Source organism: Ascaphus truei, chromosome 1 (genome assembly GCF_040206685.1).
Source record: "Ascaphus truei isolate aAscTru1 chromosome 1, aAscTru1.hap1, whole genome shotgun sequence".
NCBI lineage: Eukaryota > Metazoa > Chordata > Amphibia > Anura > Ascaphidae > Ascaphus > Ascaphus truei.
Genome location: NC_134483.1, coordinates 409404891 through 409427700, shown reverse-complemented (window position 1 = coordinate 409427700; position 22810 = coordinate 409404891). Strand labels below are relative to the sequence as shown.

Here is a 22810-nt window from a genome sequence, read left to right as displayed (position 1 = left end):
CACAGCGGCCCCATTATCGTATCCTTGTGTTTAACCATAACAGTGGCAGTCGTGGTATGATCCCTACAGGAATGCCGAATAGATATAGCCCTCGTTTAGGCCTTCTGGGGACAGAGTCTGTAGTGTGAATATCCACTGACACTCACGCTGCATGAGACGTCTGTCCCAGTTGCCCTTCCGCGGGCCCCAAGGTATATGCTCAATCCCACAGAAGGTAAGGAATTTGGGGTCCCCATTGTGTTCATTTAGAACATGGCGGGCGACGGGGGTGTCCTTCTTATTTCTGATGGACCCTAGATGTTCTAGGATCCTCACTTTAAGGGCCCTGTGGGTCTTGCCTACATAGCGTGCCCCACATCTGCACGTGATGAGGTATACAACCCCTTCTGTCAGACAGTTGATGTGGCTCTTGATGGTATAGTCACTACTTACAGGTTTGCAGATGTTTCTAGTTACTTGCATAAAGGGACAGGCCTTGCACCGGCCACATGGGTATGACCCCATGGGTATCCTGTCTCCTAGCCACGTCCTACTTTTAGTGTCCTTGTAGTGACTATGTACTAGTCTGTCCTTTAAGTTGCGTGCCCTCCTACATGTCATTGTTGGGGTGTCTTTGAGGACCTGTTTTAAGTCAGCATCATTCGTAAGGATATGCCAGTATCTGCTAAAAATCTTTCGCAAATCCTGCCACTGGTTATTATATGTCCCGATGTACCGTATGGTTTTGCCAGTCTGTGTTTGTGGATGTTGTCTGTCTACCAGAAGCTGAGCTCGTGGTGTGTTGATGGCCCGTTTTTTGGCCTTGCGTATGTTGTTTTTTGAGTAGCCTCGGTTGATAAATCTAGCAGTCATATCATCAGCTTGTTTATTGAATTCCTCTACAGTTGAGCAGTTCCTTCGTAATCTAAGGAACTGTCCCGTAGGGATGTTGTGGATGATATGTTTCGGGTGATGGCTCTCAGCCCTTAGGAGACTGTTAGTCGATGTTTCTTTCCTATATATGGTGGTGATGAGTTTCCCATCTTTCTGTTTACTGATTGTCAGGTCAAGAAAGTTCAGGGTTGTGTCGTCCATGTTGAAAGTGAGTCTTAGGTTGTGGTCATTGTCGTTTAACTTTTCAATGAATTGTTTGAGGAGTGGTGGGGGGCCTTTCCATAGAAGGATGACGTCGTCAATATAGCGCCCCCACCAGTCCACATACCTCGTGTATTGCTCCAGGGCCTCGCTGAAGACCACCGTTTTGTACTTACAAAACACTACTTTATCTTTGACAAAAGATTCTACCACCAAATCCAGGGCACCGCTATGGGGACCACATGTGCCCCCACCTACGCCAATTTATATCTAGGCTGGTGGGAGGAAACGGTGGTCTTCAGCGAGGCCCTGGAGCAATACACGAGGTATGTGGACTGGTGGGGGCGCTATATTGACGACGTCATCCTTCTATGGAAAGGCCCCCCACCACTCCTCAAACAATTCATTGAAAAGTTAAACGACAATGACCACAACCTAAGACTCACTTTCAACATGGACGACACAACCCTGAACTTTCTTGACCTGACAATCAGTAAACAGAAAGATGGGAAACTCATCACCACCATATATAGGAAAGAAACATCGACTAACAGTCTCCTAAGGGCTGAGAGCCATCACCCGAAACATATCATCCACAACATCCCTACGGGACAGTTCCTTAGATTACGAAGGAACTGCTCAACTGTAGAGGAATTCAATAAACAAGCTGATGATATGACTGCTAGATTTATCAACCGAGGCTACTCAAAAAACAACATACGCAAGGCCAAAAAACGGGCCATCAACACACCACGAGCTCAGCTTCTGGTAGACAGACAACATCCACAAACACAGACTGGCAAAACCATACGGTACATCGGGACATATAATAACCAGTGGCAGGATTTGCGAAAGATTTTTAGCAGATACTGGCATATCCTTACGAATGATGCTTAAAACAGGTCCTCAAAGACACCCCAACAATGACATGTAGGAGGGCACGCAACTTAAAGGACAGACTAGTACATAGTCACTACAAGGACACTAAACCTAGGACGTGGCTAGGAGACAGGATACCCATGGGGTCATACCCATGTGGCCGGTGCAAGGCCTGTCCCTTTATGCAAGTAACTAGAAACATCTGCAAACCTGTAAGTAGTGACTATACCATCAAGAGCCACATCAACTGTCTGACAGAAGGGGTTGTATACCTCATCACGTGCAGATGTGGGGCACGCTATGTAGGCAAGACCCACAGGGCCCTTAAAGTGAGGATCCTAGAACATCTAGGGTCCATCAGAAATAAGAAGGACACCCCCGTCGCCCGCCATGTTCTAAATGAACACAATGGGGACCCCAAATTCCTTACCTTCTGTGGGATTGAGCATATACCTTGGGGCCCGCGGAAGGGCAACTGGGACAGACGTCTCATGCAGCGTGAGTGTCAGTGGATATTCACACTACAGACTCTGTCCCCAGAAGGCCTAAACGAGGGCTATATCTATTCGGCATTCCTGTAGGGATCATACCACGACTGCCACGGTTATGGTTAAACACAAGGATACGATAATGGGGCCGCTGTGATAGATGACTCATAGTGTCAGGTCAAGGAAAGATCAATGGTATCAGACAAGGGAGCCAAGATGATGGGGACATTTAGTAGTTACCCCTGATCTAACATACTTTCACTACATAGAGATGGGGTCCCTGCATCCACTCTCAAGACACTAACAATGAGAGAACAAGACAATGGGTAGTTAAATAGAGTCCTAAACTCCTGAAGTTCGTATTGACTTTAGAGGCGGACCCTAGTACCAACGTACACTCCTACACCTCACACATACATACTTAGATGTAAGGTACGCAATCACTACCACCATCTGAGGTACCTAAACCCATTGCTGAGGATCATCCTAGATGATGATCAACAACACCTCGTACCAACCCATACCCCCAAGATGATGGGGACAATCGGTAGAGACCTTGGATCCAACATATTCTTTGACCACATAGGGATGGGGTTCCTACATCCACTCTCAGGACAACAACAATGAGAGAACAGGACATGGGTAGTTAAATAGAGTCCTAAACTCCTTAAAGTTCGTATTGACTTTAGAGGCGGACCTTAGTAGAAGCTAACACTCCTACACCTCACACACATATACCTGGATGTAAGATACACAAACACCATCTGAGATACCTTAACCCATTGCTGACAATCATCCTAGACGATGACCAACCACATCATGGACTAACCCACACCCTACACATTAGTTTAATCTGATATCAATGGCAAACTAAATCCCAGTATATATACACACTTCATATGACTTTGCCATAGCACACGCGCTGTACACCCTGTGCTGATTATGTACAATCATTTCTGCCCCTTATGAGAGTACACACCTCATACGCTGATTCGGATACGTTACCAAGGTAACATGAATCACTGATAGCCGGACGCACATTACACATACCCCTTAACGGGGATTAGTTACAGCTGTCCTTCTATCCACACAACCCTGGGATTGGTTGGGAGAGGCTATACGCCCCCAACCAACCAGTATTTACAGTAGGGAGGAGACTAGTGATGTCACTCCCATTACCCTGACGAAGCGCCTACGAGCGTGAAACGTGCGTTGGTACGTGATGACGCACTTTCGGTGACGTCATCTGGAGTCGCGGAGGAACACAAAGCGGGAAGCTGAGAGTTCTGCGAGGCTGACAGGTCGTATGAACAGCTAAAGGGAGCGCACTATAGACACACTGGTGCATGCTTTTAGACAGCACCAATGACAGCACCTTAAGTGGTGTAACTGACTGTTTGGCTTCTTAACTAATAACGAAGCCACGCTATATGTAGTGACGCCCAGACTGCTAACGGTTTTGCCTAGTGGGGCGCATCCATTAGGCGCTCCATGCACCTCACTCAAGGAAGGTAGAGGGACAGTATACAGGGGTCCCTAAACTATTCTGTCTAGATATCATATGACATATAGGGACTTCACCCTGAAATACATAGCCCCATCCAACACGGTTATAAGCCATAACTACCTAGTAACCTTCCCACGCTGGGATCCCAACCTATTACACAGGCTATATACCTCTAAGATACAAATATGGGATTATGATGGGAACACCAACAGAACCAATACGACAGTATACTAAACAACAGTCTCCCAAGAATTGAATTACTCTCATAGCAAATATTGCACTACCCCGGTGCTCTCTCTGTGTTTCCTGAAGCCACATAGTGGCATTTTAGATATTAGGTCTTTTGTATATATGTTTAATAAATGTGATTTTATAATTGTACATGTATGGCTATGGAGCTATCTCCAAGGATTGAATTTTTCCTAGCCTAAACCAACTGGTCTAGCGAGTGCAAATAGGAGTCTTTTAGGCCACCTCTGTGACCCACCACCCCTCTTAACTCAATTACCCATCCCATATGCACCCTATCCTTCTCTACCAGTAACAAATTTTATTCCAATTTATGGAGAGCGGCAGCCAATCCCTGCCTTGTTTTATTCACACTCTTGTAATGATTCTATTTTGTGAGTAAAACATTTTGGAGTGGGGGAGTTCACTTTTTGTATATTGATTGCACTATGTTTTGCTTTCTAATAATTGCATGTGGTTTTTATTTACAAATGATATATACAATATATACATGTAACCCTTGTCCCCCCCCCCCCCCCAGACTCATCTGTGGTGTCTAGGGTGCGTGAGGGCAGATTACATGCATAGTGGTGGTGCATACCTGCGTGGGACAGGAGGGCCTGAGCTTCCCGCGGTGGTATGGGGGGAGACAGGACCAGGCTTCTGGGGTATTGGCCTCCATGGTATCTTAGTGGTGGTGCAGCGCCTCCATCTTCTATAGCTCCCAGGGATATGGGAGAGGACCCGTATAGAAGAACCACCCTGGTCCAGGGGTGAATGCTCCAAATCACACAGTCTTTGGTAAAAGCCACAGGGTCTTTATTGTACTCACAGCTTATTAGAACAGCACACAGCAGCAGTAGTACACAGCAAAACACTTCCTTCACAGTGTACAGGATCTGTCTCCTTCTCCTCTCCTTCCCTCCAAATAGTTCTCCTCAGGATGGTCTGAAGGGGGGTCTTTGCTCCCTGCCTACACCCTCAGCCCAGGGCGCTCAGAGTGAGGCTATCTCTTCCCTCACCCACTAAGCAGGATGAGGGGCACTGGTCCACCTATAACTCACTAGGCCCTACTAGTCTGGAACCTATGATCTAGCTCACACAGTCTGACTGTCCAGTCAGACACTCCAACACGAACTGAACTGAGAGCACACAGGAACTGCAACTAAGTTTGGTCAGCCCCGCCCCTCATGACATCAACAGAACCTCCCCTCTGCATCAGGCCTACAGCAGAGTCAGGCTTGTATCTATCAATCAGGCAGGGCTTACAAGGGGGTAAAAACCCATGATTACTACTGGGGCCTGTCATTAACAGGACTTACCACAGTAGTAGGAAGATGTTATAGCCCATGCTGTTTACAGAGGGCTACATACACTCAACCTGTTCAGGCTTAGTGACGAGGAGGAGGATCATAGACAGCCTCCTTGGCACCAGCTGGATGGAATGACCTACAATGGTGGCTGGAGGAGGGGAATGGCAACTACAAGGGTCCTTATGGGGATGGGAGGATATTATTCACTGATCCTATTATTATCATTGTCTGTGTGCTGTACTAAGTGCTGATTGCAATACTGTCAGTGTATCCAATGTAGAGAGTTAACTGTGTTACTGCTTCATACAATAGTATGTGCAAAAAAGATGGAGCGTATGTATTGAAATTACTTTTTGTTTCTTTTAAAACTGCAGCCAGAATTCCATATCTTACTCTTTCAGCATGATGAGGTGAAGAAGGCCATATCAAACCCCCACATGAAACCTGACCTTGATCCTAACCCTTCCTCAGCTCCAACATGACGAAGAGGTCCTTGCCCAGCACAAAAATATATTTTTTATGTCCTCTCTTGCCACCTTCTCTGCAGCTTCTCCCCAGCCTCATGCCAACTTATCCTGGCGTGAGGATTTTGGGAGAAACTCGCCATTCTAGAGCCATGATTAGCCTTGATAACCTAATCGAGGCTACTAGAATTGCACAAGTTTCAGAACCTACCGATAAGTGGCTTATCGCCAGTCTCCCGATGATATTATTTTTTGACGGCTGAAAAAATGGGCGATTCATACCTTTCATTGCCCACTTATCAAGGCTTACAGAATAGCAGTAGGCATTTTGGCCAAAAAGGCCTCGATAAGTGGCTTATCGAGGCTAATAGAATAGGCCCGGAATGTTTTAATAAATACAGTTTGTTTAATTATGTAGTGGGGGTAACTCAGTAGGGTTTAAGTGTAGAAGTTTGGGTTTTCTTGTTTTTATTGAAGCCATTGTTTTAATCCTTGCTTTCCTCATTGGTTTGAAGATTCTGAAGGTTTCTCAACACCAACACCTTGTTCATGTAGAAACTACACCCAGAGATACAGAACATCAGAATTGGATAATTAAGGTAACAACTGCCTGCTCAGCTATGTTCCAGCAAAGCAGCACCATGGTTAATTAATGTATTTCATAAGTAGTGGCTCAGTGAGTAAAGACTCTGACTGGCACTGAGTTTGAAGCAGGGGAACCTTGTTCAATTCCCAGTGTCGGCTCCTTGTGACCTTGGGCAAGTCACTTTATTTCACTCTGCCCCAGGCACCAAAAACACAGATTGTAAGCTTCACGGGGCAGGGACCTGTGCCTGCAAAATGTCTCTGTAAAGTGCTACGTAAAACTAGCAGCACTATACAAGAATATGCTATTATTATTATTATTATTATTATCTTGATTATATTACAGATTAAACTGTATAAGAGAAATCCAGGGCATGTTGGTGGAAGAAGACTGTATTATTTTTCCTAAGTCCTTGTTATTTATGTTATTGTATAAAGCAATACATATTTTCATAAATCTTACATTGTTGTACAGTGCAATACATGTTTCTCTAATTTACTTTAATAAATATGTAATAATTTATAAAGACTTTAACTGTTACTTTAAGTTTCCTAGCATTGAAAGAGCGTATGGGAATAAGGGATGGGTTACATTACACAGAACAGTAGAAAATTGCATTACTGTAGCAATAGCCTGGGAATAATGTTCATTGAATGTAGGTTAAAGACACACTAGCACCTCCTATCGTTACTGCAAAGTACTATGGCAGCTGCTAAACACCATTTGGCAGTCGAAGCACTTCTGTGGTCATGGGACCGCAACATGCAAAGAAATACAAGTGAATTGCACTTAGTTTCTTTTGGTCACAAGAACAGTACGTCTTGCTACATCTGTAGCATTATTACAATTTAACAAGGTGTTACAATTATCGTTGAAATATTAAATATTCCTGAGGTAGTTGTACTGTAGCCACAAATAATTATCTCAAATCTTGAGGACCTTAAGGTAAGATTAAGTTTTGATCACTCACATTTTTTTCTCAGTTTTTCAACTATGAAAATATACAAATTAAACTTGGTGACTTACAAAATGATATATGCTGTAGACAATCTTAGTCACAAAATAAAATATTTAAGGCAACTTCAATAACTATATTCGAGTAAATAGTCTTTACCTTTCCAGACCAATGGCCAGAGAATAAACGTCACACTTTACAAGAGGGCACAATCCATAAACCTTCTTCCCACTAGGACAGATGTGGCAATTAAAAAAGTGATCATTTATTATTACAGGGTCTACAGAAAGTGATTGAAAATGCGGTAATTGTATGCTACAGTACCACCTACTAAGATAGCTAAGAAGGCAAAATAGGCATTGGGGAGTTTTAGTTGTAATACTACTAACAGCTGTTATGTATATTAGGCTAAATTATATAACTAATGCCAAGAGAATTGTTCACATCAAAGATTAATCGTTTTTTAAGGCAGAATTGCCTTTGTTGGTTGTAAAATGCAAAATTGCACGTCAAGATCACAGGTGAAAAAAAGGAAATACTGTAAAAAATATTAGAATTCCACTTCTTATTTATGTAATTACACTTAAGTGCGTGAGTAATTACAGTATGGTTCAGTTCCTTAACTTTTATTTGGGCATTTGTCCAGCATACTAAGTAAAACGTAAAATAATTTGTGTTCCAGTACGCAGCTATGAGGAGTTTTTTTTTAAAGTACCTTTAACATGTGCTAATGTAGGTAGGTGGCTTATTCAATAAACTCTGAAGCAGCCCAAAACTCCCTTTGCCATGAATAAGCCCATTAATATAACCGCTTTACATACAGTACACTGGTTGTATCACCATTAAATGCGTATATAGGAAGTAAACCTCAGTTTCTCTTCTGTTATATACCAGAAGGCCAGCAATTACCCTTTGAATAGAAAGTTAAAAAGAGAGCTCTGACAGATAGCGAAGGGCGGCATGACTGAGACGCCAAGTCCCTCACTATGCTCCCTGAGTTAGGGGGAGTGGGGGGGACAAAGTTAAAGAAATGGAGGAGGGGTCAGGGACGACTTCTGGTAGGGGGGAAAGTGTGACTGGCAGCACTTAGATAAGAAGAGGAAGTGTGGAGAAGCAGTCACTCTGTGAGGAAAATAAATCTCCCACCCTCCCTCTCTTGTATATACTGTAGATAGTTATATGATACAACGGTTATGGCAGGGATATGTTGGTACAGACATTGTGGTTTGAGGGTACCATAGGTTGGGTATTCCTGGGTACTATTTTCATAGATGTGGCAAGGTTACTTCATTTAGGGGGGATAAAACCCTGTCAGAGTGGAGGGGGGGTGATATATTGAGGCATATGCGGGGCAAATGGTGAGAGCGTATCTGGGTACAGGGAATGGTTTCAGCTGGGCGCTGTTGGTCTGTCAAAACGTTTGGGGGCTCTGGCAGGGTAAAATGGTTTGTTAAATGTTTATATAACACTATGGTTTCATAAAGCTGTGGCCATTTTAAACTCCAGCTCCGTGTCCATGGTTATTTCACTCTATGGGACCTATTCTAGTAGCTTTGATCAAATCACTGCTATATAGAATGTGTTGGCATGACCTACCTCACGGTCTGCCGTCTGTGTAATCACAGTATTCAGAAAGAGTTAGTGCAAGTCAGAGACGTTAGGAAGGAAATGCCAATACCATTCGGGATAGCAGTGTCTTTGTCTGTGTCTTTTTCTAAGTTCTGCCACTGCGATCTGTCTGCAGTCTGTAAGAGCTACATCTCCCTGCACAGCTCTTACAGGCAATTGCACTGTTTTTATTTTATTGTAATAACACAGTATTAGCAGGAGGTCTCCGGAGCCTCAGGTATCCCTGCTTCCCAAGATACAGGCCCCGGTATTGGGTGTCGGTATCTCCCTGCATTGTTTAAATGTCTCAGTCACGTGACGTGGGAGATTTAAACAATGCCGGGAGTTACCGGCACCCCTATACCAGGGCTTGTAACTCCGGAAGCAGGGGGTTCCCGTGGCTAAAATTAATACGGATTTTGATAACGCATTTGCCAATTTAAAATAAAACATTACCCAGCTAGCATATACTAAATTAAAGTTGTACTTACCCCTGTCAGGATGAAGGTCACCCTAATCCTCATCTCCATCCTCCACGTCCTCCGAGGCAGTAACATTAAAATTAAAAAATGAACTACTGGCCACTTTCCCCTTAATTATCTTAGGGGTTATTAACCGCTATAGTAATTTGGGAGTTAACCCCACCCGCTTCCCACCCGGGAGGCCTAACCACCCTCCCTGGGGAAACTACACTCATCCATCACCCCCTCTACCTCCATTTCCACACATACAAATGGTCAAAAGCACTAGTAGCAAAAAAAAATAGCTAATAGGACGTTTGCCCATTTGTTTTCAAAACAAAATAAATACACAATAAAATAACATTTACATAACAGTACAATACATTACACTAGCCAATAAACCCATTGATTTTGATTGTGGTAAACCATGTCCATAACATGGATATGGTTTGCCACAATGGCAATGAATGGACAACCTAAAGAAGAAAAAACACTAGCCAACAAACCCATTGATTGTCACTGGGGTAAACCATGCCTGCAATATGGGCATGGATTGCCACAATAACAATAAATGAGCAATAAAAAAAAAACCCACCACGGAACAAAATACATTACATTTAAATAAAAAAAAAAACATTTGCCACAAAATGCATTGATTGGCAATGTGCTTATTGATAACCTGAAAGGGGCATAAAAAACAAATTGGTCATCCTAAAAAAAATACACAATTAAGTAAAATACAATCAATTTGTTTCTTACCTTTGCTGGGATGAACATTCGTCCTCCTCAACCAACAGCACATGATCCTCAGCAGCACAATGCAAAGATGAGCATGAGCCTCAGTTGCTTGAAGTGGAGACCCAGTGAGTAGTTCTTCTTTAGTCTCCAACAGTCTCCAACAGTTCCAGGAGATGTTGATCCGACAACTTCTTGGGGTCAAATGAGACGTAACAGACCTTATATAAGGCCTGTGACATCACATTTGACTGACATGTGATTGCTTCCATTTTTTTAATGATGTGATGTCATCTTAAAAGGAGGGAAGCCAGTGAATCGGGTAGCATATGCTTTCCTCCCTGTAAGATGACGTCACTTCAACAAAAAATAAAAGCTGTTCCATTATGCCCCAGCCTGCAGAACCAGCAGAGGACGAGGAGCCGGTCAGTATAGCTAACCCATCTACCCCTCTCATATAAATTTCGGAGGGCCCGTGTGCCCAAGTGAACATTCTAGACCCGTTTCCCGAGCAGGAATCACCTGCCCAGCTAGCTATGGAGCCGAGCGAACCATCGGCGGAGAAGAGCGCGACCGCAGTGGAGGTACCGGAGCACGCCAGCGTCGTACCACTGACCACTGGTCGTATCGCAGAAGACCCCGGTGACTCCCTTGTGGAGGATCCGATCGTGATATTCTCCGAGGAAGTGGGTGAAGTCCCATCGTTGGCGATGCGCCTACCGGCGAACCACCCCAGCGGTGATACAGAGGAGACCGAGGAAACACAGGGTAAGGTGTCTCTACCCCCATCCCCTCTTAGTGATTCCAGCGACCACCAATCACTCATGGTGAGGCGCCTTCGGGCTGACCACTCTAATGAAACCACCGAGCCAACTACCTCAAGTGCAGTGAATCCTGATATGGGCCCGTGTGCCCTACAACGGCCAGTCCGGCCTACTCCAATGGTACCATCGGTCCTAGAATGGGGACCAGTACCTAACGAAGACAAGGGTGAGTTGACTACCCCAGAGGTGTTGGGTGTGAGCCTCCAGGTAACCGCGGAGCACGATAGCTTCTTAAGTCTGGACACCCGGGGCGAAGGGCTCCACTCGATATCGCGTCCTGGCGGAGGTGTCTCTCTTAGCAGCCAGCTGACCAGGGGTGCGCGTGGACCCGTACCTACCTAACCATGACCCAGATGAAAAGGGCTGAACTAAGGCTCCTGACCTGAGTATGAGCCCATGCACTCCGACCCAATTGGTCCCAGGATTTGGATCCAACTCTCCCGAGGTTCCAGCAAATAAGTGGACTGCACCAGACGTGCCGGGGACAGGTCCCGAGACAGTCAAGGTGGGAACTGACAGCGTCCCAGAGGACCTGTTGGCCACCGTGAATCACCGCAGTGGTAAAGTATCTTCCCCTTACTCCCTGTCAGGTGAAACAGAGACTTTGAGGAAAGAGACATTGTCCATTTCTCATTTCCCAGTGGAAGCCTCGCCAGTATGTAGGGACAGAGACTGTGTGGAGAATGATTCAGGGAAAGTTGCCTACTTTAAGCCCAAAAAGGAGCGCTCCATTCACCATGTAGTGGACCGCAGGAAAGGTCCTGGCCTCCTGGCCTACCGCATCTATGCAGCGGATGGCCGGGTAAAGGCCTGATTAAGAGACATGGTACTTTTCCTTCCACCCGGGGGAGGAAGTAGTACGGAACCGGTGACTGTTATCCCAGAGCATGCTCTACAGGAGATTCACCGAGGGGAGGCTCACGGACGCAAAAGTGAGGTACCCCCACCTGATCAGTTAGGGGCACCCCACAAATGGTCTCAGCTGGCCTCGGTTATCATGTGTGAATTTCATTGTACCCAGTCATATAATTGCCTTGTGATGAGTTGTATTTTCTATGCCCTACATTTTGATTATATAACCATTATGCCGTGTGATGTCGTTCCCCAAGCGGGGACGTTGGATTTTTCACCAGGGGGAGGCTGTAGCCAGGTCCCCCCTGCCTGTCAGCACCCCCCTCACCTAGCTGGCGATTGCGGGTGCCGCCGAGTCGAATGGCGGCCCCGCCAGCGTATCGAAGGGGTGAGGGCGGTCAGGCTCCTGCTCGGGGGTTGCCGGGGACGCGTGTGGCCGGTTGCCAAGGCCGCGATCGCGTCGCGGGGCTCCCGGCACTCCCGGAGCAGGGCTGTGAGGGCGCCGCCATTGCGCATAGTATCGTGCATGCGCAGACAGAGCCAGGCGCCGGGAGGCCCACAGATAGCTCACGCATGCGCAGATAGGAGCCCGCGAAACCCTAGCCTACCAGGGAAGGCTCTGAGCAGGGACTACGAGTCCCATGAGCCTATGCACCCCCCACGTGATGCCAGGGAGCCAATAGGGCTTAGGATCTCCCTGCAGGCAAGTGGATACATTTCGCGCACTGAGCCCACACCAGTTAGTTGGAGCTGGGGCGCAGAAGGGGAAGGAAGGGTGCAGGGAGCGAGTGAAGCTCCTGCACCGCGTAAGGTCCCGCACATCCCAGGTAGGCCCCAACTTCCCACCGGCTAGTGTGTAATTGCTAAGGGACGGCCCAAGATAGGGACCCTGCCCTTAGTGAGTGTGTGTGTGCTGTCTTGTCAGAGTCATGGCTGTCAGTGCTGTGAGGTCTGACAAGAAGGCACAGGGTTTGTGCAGCACGGTTGCTGCACGCACCCAGTAGGTTGCAGCGCGTAGCTGCGAGTGCTAGTTATCAGTTAGAGTCAGGACCGGGAAGAGTTAGGGGAGCGGAGAAGGCTAGTAACCCCTTAGGTCCCAGATAGGTCCTCACTCCCCAGTTGTGGTGCTACAGGGACAGGCCCTACGTGAGGGACCCTGTCACAGTAGCGCTAGAGTTAGATAGGGACACAGCGGATGCTGCGTTTCCTGCTGAGAGACTTGGGCTCAAGTCTGTGCCCAGAGACAGAGACTATCTCCAGGGTGGGATTGCCCCTGGCGGACCCCGGACAACGAACCACAGGATCAGACGGAGATCACCAAGCGGCAGATCCTTTGTGAAGTCCGTTGCAGGCCCGAGCACTGGAGTGCTTGGCAGGTAACTCTGATCTAGACGTGCACCAACAGGCCTAGTAGTTTCCTTAGTGACTGCGCAGTCACACATATCCGCTTTCTATAGAGTGCTGGACCTTGTGTGGGGGATTACTGGACACGGGGTGGGATCACTCGGTGAAGGTGGGAGAGTTATACGTGTCAGGTTACTCAGTGTCTTGTCTAGAGAGGGACACCCGTTATTCTGTGTGACAGTATATGTGCCGCATGTTGTTCCCAAGTAAAGGTATTAGTTATTATACATTACGGTGTGTGAGTTATTGTATGTGTCCTGCGAGGAACAATTCCTGCTCTGCTAGGAACCATCGCTGGTGGAGGCGCTGCACCGAGTACAGGGTTACTCTTAATATAATTGCCCCAGGTTCCCCGTGGCGGAAGCACAGCCCTCCTGTGAGCCTAACAGGTAACGCACCACACCTGGTAACACTGTAGGTTCTCTACACTCACACCATATCTGCGATTGAGTGGGGGGGGAATACCCGTTACACATACATACATACATACATATATATATATATATATATATATATATATATATATATATATATATATACATACATACATATGTATGTATGCCATGGCAACCGGCCGCACGCGTCCCCGGCAACCCCCGAGAAGGAGCCTGACCGCCCTCACCCCTGCGATACGCTGGCGGGGCCGCCATTGGACTCGGCGGCACCCGCGATCGCCAGCTAGGTGAGGGGGGTGCTGACAGGCAGGGGGGACCTGGCTACATATATATATATATATATATCTTTTGAATAAAATGGTCTTTTAGTTTAACTCTTTGGCCAAAGTGTCGTAAGCTGTTGAGCCCCTCCAAGCCAGACCACATCTCAAGGGTCCTACACTAATATAAATTCTAAATAACCTGTACATTACCAAGAAGAATGATTTATAATAAATCTGTCAAAATTAGTTGCATAGTTCTATGTCTGATTGAAGCTCTTATTAACCTGTATAATACCATTAAAAGCACTCTGTATTAGATTTGTCGCAATCAAACTGCATGCAAGTTCCCATGAGTGTGGAAGGTGAAATGGAGTGAGCTTTAGCCATTTAAAAGTGGGAGGGGGTGAGCTTCAAACCTGGGAAGGAGGAGCCGCCCTCCAATCAGCTGGGAACAACTGAACAGAATTGCAAAACATATAGAACCCCTATAAGCTCCCAAAATAACCACAACATATATATATATATATATATATATATATATATATATATATATATATATATGCATATCAGTGTCAAAGAGGAGTGCTACTGAGCATGGCAATATATATTTAAAACCAGAGACAGAACATGAAACACAGACAGAGCCCAGTGCTACATCCATTGACACAAATACACGCTACAGTGCCTATATATATATATATATATATATATATATATTTAACAAAAAACAAATCAGCGCTAGGACTAGCACAAAGTGAATAAATAATATGTGATATATTAAATTTATATGGTGAAAAGTATATAAGAAATATGCACTGATTGAGGAGAAATGAGCTATAAGGGATGCAGCTCTCAATAAGATATGACTACCCTAAATAAAGAAAAAAGAAGAAAGCACAAACCTAAATACTATAAAATAAAGAAGAAATTTAATAAAGACAAATATTGGCTTGGTTGCAGGATAAACAGAAAGAGAAAACAAACAGTAAATGTCAAAACATAACAATACAATACATGGGGATATAATAGGAAAATAAAAAAATATATATATATCCAAAAGCTGTGTCCAAAAATAATCCAAAATGGTCTAAAGGGAGGAAATAGCACTAATTCAAGTCAAATGCTGGATTGCATATCAATAGATAGTAAACGTAGCAGCAAATAGGAATGGGTAGGTGGAGATAATTGGCAGTGTGGAGTGCCAAGTAGCAAGAAAGGCTACAAACTGCAACTTATTGATGGATCCACGGGATGAAGGCAGAGGGGTGTATGGGAACGATCTCACCAGGTAAGTGTATCCGCAATAGACCCCACGAGGTCTCCGCGGCCCTCCGTCAGCTGTGCCGGCAGTTGCACAATAAAGATGGTAACGCTGATCCGGGCTAGCACTAGAGATGCCGTCCTGTCTCCTCAATACCCCCCTCACACGATAGCCAATTTCCTCCAAGGGGTATGTGGCAGCAGATGAAAAAATGGCTGTTGGAAAGCCAAATGCAGCCGCACACGCTACAAGTCCCGCTATTAACCTCCGATGTGAATAAAGACAGTGCTCTCCACTCTCCAAACTCCTAACGCTGCTCGGCCCTCCTCCCACACCAGCTGGTGGACACAGTGACGTAACCTATGCATTTCGTCAGCTGTAGCGCCGACTTCTTCAAGGGTATATATATATATATGCATACAAGTGTCAAAGAGGAGTGCTACTGAACATGGCAATATATATTTAAAACCAGAGACAGAACATGAAACACAGACAGAGCCCAGTGCTACATCCACTGACACAAATACACGGTACAGTGCATATACATGGCAAAAACAGAGCTCCTTATACTACCTCCCAAACCTGGCCCTACTACATCCTTCAACATTGCTATTGGAAATACGATCATTCACCCAGTAGCCCAAGCACGCTGCCTAGGGGTCACACTTGATTCCTCTCTCTCATTCTCCTCTCATATTCAAAACGTTTCTAAAACTTGTCGCTTTTTCCTCCGCAATATCACAAAGATACGCCCTTTCCTCTGTTACTCAACTGCTAAAACTCTGACTCAGGCCCTCATTCTCTCCCGTCTCGATTACTGCAACCTCCTGCTGTCCGGCCTTCCTACCTCTCACCTGTCTCCCCTACAATCTATCCTAAACACTGCTGCCAGAATCACTCTACTCTTTCCTAAATCTGTCTCAGCGTCTCCCCTGCTGAAATCCCTCTCCTGGCTTCCGATTAAATCGCGTATCTCACACTCAATTCTACTGCTCACTTTTAAAGCTTTACATTCTTCTGCCCCTCATTAGATCTCAGCCCTAATTTCTCGCTATGCACCATCACGACTCTTGCGTTCTTCTCAAGGAAGTCTTCTTACTACCCCCTTTGTATCTAAAGCTCTCTCCCGCCTTAAACCTTTCTCACTTTCTGCCCCACACCTCTGGAATGCCCTTCCCCTCAATACCCGACTATCCCCCTCGCTATCCACCTTTAAGACCCACCTTAAGACACATCTGCTTAAAGAAGCATATGAGTAGCACTGGATAATCATGGACACATGACACAAAGCTTGGCCCCCTGCAGACGCACTTACTAGTATTCCCTCCTACTGTCTCTGTACGTTCTCCCTACCTACCAATTAGATTGTAAGCTCCTCGGAGCAGGGACTCCTTCCTTAATGTTACTTTTACAGTATGTCTGAAGCACTTATTCCCATGATCTGTTATTTATATTTGTTATTTATATGACATGTATTACTACTGTGAAGCGCTATGTACATTTTATGGCGCTATACAAATAAAGACATACATACATACATACATACATACATATATATATATATATATATATATATATATACACAGGCGACACGTTTTATCCGAGCACGGCTAGCACCGCAAGCCGGGGGATACCCCGGCGTGCTAGCCGCACTCCCTCAGCGTGCCGCGCATCACCGATTCGCGGTCACGCGTCATCGGGTGCCTGCGCCCCCTGCACGCGTGTCCAGGGCTCCCCGAGGGAGCCCTGGTGTCCCGCGATGTGGGGGATGGCGGCAGGGGGTTCCGGGGGACCCGGCGGACCTGGCAGCGGGAGGAAGAAAGCCCCGATCGGAGGGCGCTCCTCCGCAGCTTCGGCGCGCGCCCGGCACCCTCCGGCGCGCGCCAGGTTACTGCTGCGGCCGAGAACGGGCAAATGCTCGAATAAACTCGGCCGCAGCAGTATATATATATATATATATATATATATATATAGATGTCTTTTGAATAAAATGGTCTTTTAGTTTAACTCTTTGGCCAAAGTGTTGTATGCCCTTGAGCCCCTCCAAGGCAGACCATTGTGACAAATCTAATACGGAGTGCTTTTCCTGGTATTATACAGGTTAATAAGAGCTTCAATCAGACAGAACTATGCAACTAATTTTGACAGATTTATTATAAATCATTCTTCCTGTTATTGTACAGGTTATTAAGAATTTATATTAGTGTTAGGACCCTTGAGACGTGGTCTGCCTTGGAGGGGCTCAAGGACTTACGACACTTTGGCCAAAGAGTTAAACTAAAAGACCATTTTATTCAAAAGATATATATGCACTGTACTGTGTATTTGTGTCAATGGATGTACACTGTAGCACTGAGCTCTGTCTGTGTTTTATGTTCAACCTATTGTATGCCAAATTTAGACGACACATACGTTATCCTATATTTGTATTTCCAGTATATTGATCCAGAGGAAGGCAAGCAAAAAACCTCAGTGAAATATCACTCAATGATATATCATAAGGGGGAAAATATATTCCTTCCTGACTCCAAATAATGACAATCAGGTTTATCCCTGAATCAACATCCTTCCATGTTTACTTATTTGGTAAATCCCTGCATACCTTTCCTTTCTAAAAATATGTCCAACCTTTTTTGAAGATATCTGTTATATCTGCCATTACTGTCTCCATGTGCAATGAATTTGACATTTTAACTGCCCTCAAACGTATTCCAACTTTACATTGCAAAGCCAGTATAACCAGCCTCACACTGAAGAGACCAAAAAGGTCGAAACAGCTGTCTGTGAGTAGGTTTTACTGGATATGCTTTTTTATCAATGGCTGTGCTGAAAAGATGTGTAATGTGGCAGACATAAGCTTATACGGGTTCATGTTAAAATGGACATGAAGTAAAAGGTGACGCTGTGCGCTTATTTGCATGTCATTTCCTAGAGTCCCTGGTTACAGTGGAAGCGTTGTATGCTAGGAGATAATGGTAAAAGGCAGGGTTGCAGACCTGTATGAGACATGTGAATGTGCTCACAAGGGATATTTTTATTTGCTGTGCACTGTATGGTAGAGGGTTTGGGGCATTTTTTTACCCCTCATATCTTATAGAATGAGTGGTTGAAACCTATTCCAACTTAACATTGCAAAGCCAGTATAACTAGCCTCGTGCTGAAAAGACCTAAAAGGTTGAAACAACTGTCTGTGAGTAGGTTTTACTAACTATGCTCTTCTTTAACCAAGGCAGCGCTGAAAAGCTGTGTAATATGGCAGGCATATGCTTATACGGGTCCATGTTAAAATGAACATGAAGTAAAAAGTGACTATATGCTCATTTGAATGTAATTTCCCAGAATTCCTGGTTGCAGAGGTGGTATTGTATGCTAAGGCCTCGGACATAGTGCACTGAGCGTCGCTGAGCAGTGCTCTCGCTTGCTGACGCTCGCGCTACCAGGAGCTTTTTGCTGTCCTGACAGAGGAGACAGCAAGCGCGCTTGGGAGGTGGGTATCACTGTGAGTGTGTGTGTCACTTGGTAGCTGTCAGTGTGTGTGTGTGTCACTTTGAAGTGTTCTGTGTATTTGTGTGTCACTGGGGAACGTGTGTGTATATTATATAATATTTTAAAAATTAAAAAAAAAAAAGACATGTGGTGAGAATAAATTATTTATTAACATTGTGCAACTTTGATAAATATGTTCACGCACGCACGCAAACACACACATACACACACACACACACACAATATATATATATATATATATATATATATATATATATATATATATATATATATATATATATGTATATATATATATATATATACATACACATATATATACACACACACACACACACACACACACACACACACACACACACACACACATTATATATACACACACATTATATATACACACACACACATGCACACATACACACACACACAATGCACACACAATGCACACACAATGCACACACAATACACACACACACACACACACACACACACACACACAGATGCACACATACACACACATGCATACACATGCACACACACAATGCACACAATGCAAACACACACACACACACACACACACACAAGGCACACAATGTGCACACACACATATGCATACATGCATACACACATATGCACACACAGACACACACACATATGCACACACAGACACACACACATACACACATACACACATATGCATACACACACACACAGATGCGCACACACACACATGCACACACAGACACACACACATGCACACACACATATGCATACACACATGCATACACACACACAGATGCACACACACATGCACACACACACATACACAGACACACACACATACACACACATGCATACACACATATGCACACACATGCACACATACACACACACACAATGCAAACACACACACACAAGGCACACAATGCACACACAGACACACACACAGGAGACAGGGACCGGAGCAGAAGCGGGGCAGGGACCGGAGCAGAAGGGGGGCAGGGACCGGAGCAGAAGGGGGGCAGGGACCGGAGCAGAAGGGAGACAGCGATCGGGGCAGGAGGGGGGCAGGGACCGGAGCAGAAGGGGGACAGCGGGACAGCCATCGGGGAATCACCCTCTTCCCCCCCCTCCCTACTACATACACACAACACACACAACACACACAACACACACAACACACACAACACACACAACACCTTCTCTCTGGCAATGGCGGCTCTGTAGGGAACCGGCTGCAGCCCCATTGGATGGGAGCGGTCACGTGACCGCTCCTCCGCTTCCCCGAGCACCAAATATCAGTTTGGCACTCGGGGAAGAGTTTCTCCTCCTCAGCGCGCATCAGCGCGCATCAGCAGGGAGAAACTATAGCCGCGCTGATAGCAGATGCAGGGGCGTTCTGCATCTGTTCAGCACGCCTCAGCACGCCTGAGTGCTCTATGGCCCGGGCCTAAGAGATAATGGGGAAAAGCAGGGTTACAGACCGATCGGTCTGAGACATGTGAATATGATCATAACTGATAGTTTTATTTACCGGTATTCATAAATGCATGTAACTGATTTTTCTATTAAACCTCTTGTAGGTTAAATACTCATTGCTTCTGCATACTGTGTAATTCACTATTGCTATTTAAATGGCAAATATGCTACAGGAGATGGATATAGTGTGTATGGGATTAATTCTAAATATCCAGTTGACCTGCCCATATTTTATATTCAGTCAAATTGTTTAACAAAAAGGGTGTGTGTGCCGTGCATGCGCATTTTAAGTGAAACTTCTTTTTCTGTTGTCACAGAAATTGTATTTGTGATGGTGATGTTTTTAATTAAAAATCAAAACACAATTTCAGTGACAAAACACAAAGTAGTTTGACTTAGGCTAAGGCCACACCGCCTTCGCCGGCGCGGAGGCGTGAAAACGCTGTAACGTCACCCACGTGAAGCAGGTGCGTTTTAGGGCCATGGTAGATGCTCTGTGGGGGGCGTGTCTAGGGATGTCAAGGAGCTGGTTCACTCTCATTGGGCGGACCACTCACGTGCTCGTGCACATGCGTTTAGTCTAAGCCCCATGCTGGCTACAATGCTGTTTTTTTGCGCATGTGCGAGCACAACAGCCACGAGTGCGACGGGCGTGCACCCATTAGTTCTGTGACATCACCTGTGTTACGGTTTTTCGTTACAGGAGAAGGATTTTTTTTTTCCCCATGAAAACCCTATAGGTGCCAGCAGAGAAGTTTCACTTGAAAATGTTAAAAAGCCTTTATATTAGACAGTTAAACACAAAAAAATCAATGTACTGTATATATGTGAATTGCCTAGACTTTGCTAAGGCTTTAGGTATAATGTGTAAAAGTGAAGAAAATTAAATTACACACTTGGTATATTTATTAACTGTATATGTCCACAACCTTGATATACAGTATGCAGTCTGAATACTGTATAATGTTTCAGAAACTGAAATAATATTTCATCTCTTAAATAAGACGGGGAGAGATACCTATTAACTAAACTGAACACACCTGAAATACCTAGGAAAGGTACTGATTTGGATATGCAAAGTATATTTAAATTAATCAAATTAGCATATTTCCCAGGTATCTACAGGTATGTAAGTTTGCAAGTCAGAGCGTCTTCTTTCATGAGAACTAAAGAGAGAAACAGGAGGACTTTAATCAGGGGACATGGTAAATAATTATTTAATTACAGCTGTGAACCAAGTCAAGGTAATGCCAGTGCAGGCAAATTTATCCTACTTTGGTCAAATTATGTAACTAGAACTCCAATGTAAATGAAATATTAGAAAGAGTTAAATATGTGCAGCCTTTACGCAGCGTTGTATATTATTAAGAAACTATAAATAAAGATGCAATGTTAATTTTCAATGAATTTGAGTTGATCTTGTGTAAAAAATGATAAACATTGCAAGTATATATACTGGATGAGCTTGTCATAACAGATGGAACTGGATTCGTATCTAGTTACTCTCATGTCTGTATTTTCTCCATAAATATTAGTTCATTCTGATTCATCAATTTAACATTTGTTATCCATACAGTAATAATGAATGCCAAGAAAAATCAAGAACCTTTTGTACCTGACTGTGCATAGAATATAATGGACAGGAATATTGCAGAAGAAAATGAATGACAAGAATGGAAGAGCACATAACTTGCAGAGCATACTAAAGATGTTTACAAATCTCAGAGATGTATTTTAGTCAACAAAAGTCATACTTTGATCAACTGTTAACAGATTTACTCGATGAACAATTCAGCTGGATTCTGATGTTTATTGCAATAAAGTAAATTACTGTACAGCAATAAGGAAATAAATCGGTGACAATGGTACACAGTTCACTTATACCCCTCTGCTCCCAGTTCAAGCTTATTTATTTATTTATAAAATATTTTACCAGGAAGTAATACATTAAGAGTTACCTCTCGTTTCAAGTATATCCTGGGCATAGGAGTTAAAATGACAAATAATACATGGTTACAAATACAGTTACATAAGTGAACAGGGTATACATTATATACAAGACATTGCATGCATACTTAAAAAATAATATATATTATGGGCGTATGTAACAGTTACAGACCAGAAGAGACAAGTAGAGCTGTGGCATCCTTTATTCTAAATCAGCCGAAGCCGCGCCGCTCTGATAACCGTGGACAGACGCGCTCTGTTTTCTTATTTTTCTGAGCGGTTTTCGTTATGTTAGCGCTTGCTTTTTTAGCGTTGTCTGCAATACTGCAATACCGTCTCGAAACTCAGGTTGGCGATCGCGAGCTGTTGTCTTTAAAGTCTAATAGGAATTCAACCTGCCGTACATTTCTGCAAGTCTCTGTGTGCGCGCGCAGTTATTGTTCTGTAAATTGGAAGATTTATATTTGAAGCAGAGATTAATTAACGTTCCGAGTTCATACAGTATTCAGTAGTAGTACTGTATGAGGCTCCTTAGGGAAAAGAAGTACAGTATTACAAAAATATAACGTTGCGTCTTCTTCCG

At 44.5% G+C, this 22810-nt stretch overlaps 1 long non-coding RNA gene across 4 annotated transcripts in view; it reads left to right on the top strand.

Annotated features, from left to right (window-relative positions):
- LOC142502591 (uncharacterized) overlaps window positions 1-22463 on the top strand; it is a 43471-nt gene extending 21008 nt beyond the window's left edge. The window contains exons 3-5 of one of the 4 annotated variants that reach the window (XR_012803807.1): window positions 5864-5978; window positions 6469-6552; window positions 21857-22463. This is a non-coding gene — a long non-coding RNA (uncharacterized LOC142502591). Of the gene's footprint in view, window positions 1-5863; window positions 5979-6468; window positions 7011-21856 lie in introns of those variants that run through there. The other 3 variants (XR_012803802.1, XR_012803808.1, XR_012803806.1) reach the window with 3 other exon arrangements.
- Window positions 22464-22810: the final 347 nt, after the last annotated feature.